Source organism: Penaeus japonicus, unplaced genomic scaffold, assembly GCF_977035675.1.
Source record: "Penaeus japonicus unplaced genomic scaffold, GWHDUDI00000001_assembly GWHDUDI00000033, whole genome shotgun sequence".
Lineage (NCBI taxonomy): Eukaryota > Metazoa > Arthropoda > Malacostraca > Decapoda > Penaeidae > Penaeus > Penaeus japonicus.
Window position 1 is genome coordinate 23,773,120 of NW_028234435.1, and position 5,000 is coordinate 23,778,119.

Consider the following 5,000-nt stretch of genomic DNA (forward strand, 5'->3'; position numbering starts at 1 on the left):
AAATAAAAATAATAATTATAATAATAATAGTAGTAATTATAACAATAGTATTAATGATAATAATAGTAATAGTAATCATAACAATAATGATAAAATTAATAATAATAGTAATAATAAAAAATATCATCAACAATAACAATAATAATAATAATAAAAATAACAATAACAATAATAATAATAATAATAATAACAATAATAACAAAAATAATAATAATAATAATAATAATAATAATAATAATAATAATAGTAATTATAGTAATAACAAGAAATAATCAAATGAATAATGATAATGGTACTGGCAATGGTACTGGTACTGGTACTGGTACTGGTACTAGTACTGGTACTGGTACTGGTAATGGTACTGGTACTGGTACTGGTACTGGTAATGGTACTGGTAATGGTACTGGTAATGGTACTGGTACTGGTACTGGTACTGGTAATGGTAATGGTAATGGTAATGGTAATGGTAATGGTAATGGTAATGGTAATGGTAATGGTAATGGTAATGATAATGATAATGATAATGATAATGATAATGATAATGATAATGATAATGATAATGATAATGATAATGATAGTAATAGTAATAGTAATAGTAATAATAATAATAATAATTATAATAATAAGGATCATCATCATTATTATTATTATTATTATTATTATTATGATAATAATAATAATCATAATAATAACTAGTAATAATAATATAAAACAATAATATCTATAACAGTAATAACAACAACAGTAATAATAATAACAACTGTACATTTCGTTTGTCTGTATCCTATAACTGGGAATTATTTACTTCTTAGATGCTGCTCTCAACCACAAAGCAAGATTTGTATGAGATTTCAGTGTATCAGTTTTCTGTATCAACATATCCACATTGGTGTATCATTTTCATGCATCCTTGTATATCATTTCAAAACTCTGGAATGTAGTTTATTATCAAGTTCACAAAAACACTAAGTATTTGGTCTGTCCTCTTTCCAGTGAGCCATGAATAGGTTATATGTAAAAGTAATCACATCGTCACAAATTTTCCTTATTCTGCGGTACAACCCTGGTTTTTCTTTTCCTTTCTTTTTTTCCTGTTAGTTTTCTGCATCTTATCACTGCATAGTAGCATTACCAATATCATTAAAAATATCCTGTTTTTAGAACACTGTAACTCATACCTACAAGGCAAACTTTTCATGTGTAGTCTCTAATGTGGTATAAGACCCACATACTTTACATTTACATAAATGTGTATAAGAACATCAAGTTACTGATTTAACAATTTGCAACTTCTAATCGTTAACCAAAAAATTGTATATATATATACATAACTGGATATCACATCTGTCCAATAATGTGTCTTCCAGAACACACATATTATTATTATTATCATAATGTGGTGTGGATGTGATGTGGGTATGTGTGTGTGAGTGTGTATGTGTGTGTGTGTGGGTGTGTGTGTGGGTGTGGGTGTGTGTTTGTGTGGGTATGTGTGTGTGTATGGGTGTGTGTGTGTGTGTGTGTGTGTGTGTGTGTGTGTGTGTGTGTGTGTGTGTGTGTGTGTGTGTGTGTGTGTGTGTGTGTGTGTGTGTGTGTGTGTGTGTGTGTGTGTGTGTGTGTGTGTGTGTGCGTATGTCTGTGTGTGTATGTCTGTGTGCGTATGTCTGTGTGTGTATGTCTGTGTGCGTATGTCTGTGTGCGTATGTCTGTGTGCGTATGTCTGTGTGCATATGTCTGTGTGCGTATGTCTGTGTGCATATGTCTGTGTGCATATGTCTGTGCGTATGTCTGTGTGCGTATTTCTGTGTGCGTATTTCTGTGTGCGTATTTGTGTGTGCGTATTTGTGTGTGCGTATGTCTGTGTGCGTATGTCTGTGTGCGTATGTCTGTGTGCGTATGTCTGTGTGCGTATGTCTGTGTGCATATGTCTGTGTGTATAAGCCTGTATGGCTGTCTGTGTGCCTGTGTGTGTACGTGTGGTGTGGCACGGTCTTGTATAGGTGTGGTGTGGATGTAGGTGTGGTGTGGATGTAGGTGTGGTGTGGATGTAGGTGTGGTGTTGTGTGGTGAGGTGTGGTGTTGTGTGGTGTGGATGTAAATGTGGTGTGGTGTGGATATAGCTATGGTGTGGATGTAGTTGTGGTGTGGTGTGGTGTGGTGTGGTGTGGTGTGATGTGATGTGATGTGATGTGATGTGATGTGATGTGATGTGATGTGATGTGATGTGATGTGATGTGATGTGATGTGATGTGATGTAGGTGTGGTGTAATGTGATGTGGATGTAGGGGTGGTGTGGTATGGTGCAGTGTGGTGTAGTGTGATTGGTGTGATGTAGTGTGGTTGGTCTGGTATAATTGTGGTGTGGTATGGGTGTGGTGCAGTATAGGTGTGGTGTGGTATGGGTGTGGCAAGCACGTGTGGTGTGGTATGCACGTGTGGTGTGGCATGTGATGTGTGGTGTGGAATGTGTGCACATGCTGGAGTATGTAATCATACAAGTGCAATATTGCAAAAAAGGATGTCTGCTAAGAGCAACAAAGATTACTCTTTCACAATTTGTAAATCTAATTTTCCCTTTTTTTTCACACTAGAATCTCAAACAAATTTGAGCAACGGAATGATTGGTAAATATCTAAAAGACACACACAGGGACATTCTCCTATCTAAATCAACCTAAATTTGCAGTGATCAGTAATGAGTGGCCTACAATCTTTAGGCCAACATGATTGCGCAAAGTGATCACCATCACATTTGCATTTTACACTCCAGTAGTGACAGCAAATCCACACCACTTATATTCAAGATAAGTGCTTGGAATGATTCCCCACTTAAAAATAAATTGCCAAACAATTTGCCACAGAAACACTTTCTTTTGTATAGCCAATATACAGGGAAAAATCTGTATAACAAAGTTTACATATTTAACACAAATGAGGACTCAATATCCGCATAAAGCAGATATATCAGGATAGATTCCTTTTGTGGTGAATATAACAGGAAAATATATCCTACAATGGGAAAATAAATATCCCTTTTCCAAATACAGGAAACATTTGTTTATAATAGGACTGAGATAGAAAAGTACAACTTCTTTAGTAAAATCTAAAATAATAATATGCAGTTAACCCTTCAATTATCTAGAAATTATCATAAAACAAAACATAATAGAAGATAAATGTAAAATAAAAATACTTAGCATAATTATTAAGCAAAAAGCATTAAAGTTGTTTCTACCCAATATCTACAAACCAAGCCATGACCAAGCAGCACTTGCAAATGCTTGCTACTTTACCCTCAGCTATTCCAATCACGCCAGAGAACCTTCCCCGCGATCCAAGAGAACCACAAATCTCCGATGCCGTCACCTGAGGGCACGAACGACGGCCTCGGCTGTATTTCACCTTTTCCTTATCTCACCACAATCCACTGTACAGCCTCAAAAGAAGTCTTTAGTCCCACAAGTCTCTATACCACGAAAGGCCTCTCAGTGGAGGCTTGCAACACCTATGACGTCAAGGCTAGGCACTGACTTGCAGAGTCTCCTCCCGTGCAAGTTACCCTGACCCAAGTCCCCTCTGCACACCCTTGAAGACTCAGAGGTCACCTTCCCTAAAGATCAATAAACTCTCAGAGGACACAAAGGGCACAAGCCTCATGACTGCTCTTGAGGAAAAAAAACACATGCTTTTCATGTTATGAAATTCCACCCACATCTGCTTATGGTACAATGACTGAATAAATGGACGACTCTACCCTCATATTTCTCCCGTTTTGGGGGATGTCACTAGGCCATTGTCCCCTTTTGTTGACATGCAGTACTTAGCAACAGTGAATATGAGTTGAACCCTACTGCTTATTTATAAAACCAAGGCAAAAAACGGGCGCCTTCGAGCCAGCTACCTCTGCGACGAGGCTCAATTTCATCTCAAACCTAAGGACACTCACCGCCCTTGACATAGGCCTATGTCGCGGGTCACGTCAGCACGAATCACACCCTTATCATCACATTTCATCATCTGTCACCGTCCAGATGCTGTAGACATTGCCAAGGTGTTTCTCCCCGTTGATGTCACTTACTAAAATTGAGGATAAAACCTTGTCAAAGTCACCTTTCGTGACCTTGCCAAGCCAGAACCACTGCCTTTGCATCCCGCCTATTTCACTCCTAAACCACCTCAGAAATCTCGTATATTACAAAAATCTGAGCGTGTGTGCCTGCTTGACTTACCTTCTTCACGAAGGCTCAGGCCTCACTCACAAACCCGGCAGAAATGGCCAGGAGATCTATTTATACTCTTTTGGCCGCCGCGTCCGGCCAGCACCAGTGGCAGCGCTCGGCCGCGTCGTCTGCTCTCCAATCAGCTGCTCGGCCGCCGCCCTCGCCCTCGCCCTCGCCCTCGCCCTCGCCCTCGCCGCGGCTCCCGGAGGCTCTCACACGATAAGGCCCCTACGGCTGGCCATGCCCTCCTTATCACTCTAACGAAATATGCATAAAGTGCAACGATGACCTACCTTGGATGTTACGCGGGAGGACACTGAAGGTGACCTTGCTCGAGGTACGATACTAAGACTCTGCGCATGACAATCCTCGAGGCTGAGGTTCCAACTGCCTTCCTCTTTTTCCTATCTTTCTCGATATGACGGGGTCTCACGGCGTTGGAAAAAATTATCGGAGGTTTTAAATTCCATCCTTCGTCAGCTGCCGTTCGTATCCGATAAGCATGTATCTATTTCCTGTGCTTTGGCCCGACGTTTGTAAAAATTAGTTATCGAGCACCGCCTCTTGTGTATGATGCAACAAATACAGTTTTCTAATGCAACAATTTCGTGTCTCTTTATCTAAAAAACTACACTTCTTCCACTTTTATTTACGGTACCTACGTGAACGTATTACAAAACCCGCTCCTAATTTTAAAAAATCATATTCCCATAGACGCCACAAAAAAGGGGTAAAATATATCGTTCACAACATGGCATCTCAATGAGCAATGGAAGTGAAG

General features: G+C 39.4%; 1 protein-coding gene across 14 annotated transcripts in view; it reads right to left on the reverse strand.

Annotated features, from left to right (window-relative positions):
- The window catches only part of Pfk (ATP-dependent 6-phosphofructokinase), a 56,636-nt gene that overhangs the window by 44,989 nt on the left and 6,647 nt on the right, over window positions 1–5,000 (reverse strand). For 5 of the 14 annotated variants that reach the window (XM_086530591.1, XM_086530590.1, XM_043001984.2 and 2 more), the window contains exon 1: window positions 4,229–4,364. The exons of 2 other annotated variants lie outside the window; for them this stretch is intronic. The gene's annotated coding sequence lies outside the window, so the exon portion shown is untranslated. Of the gene's footprint in view, window positions 1–3,945; window positions 4,064–4,228; window positions 4,365–4,512; window positions 4,736–5,000 lie in introns of those variants that run through there. 7 more of the 14 variants (XM_086530595.1, XM_086530599.1, XM_086530593.1 and 4 more) reach the window with 5 other exon arrangements.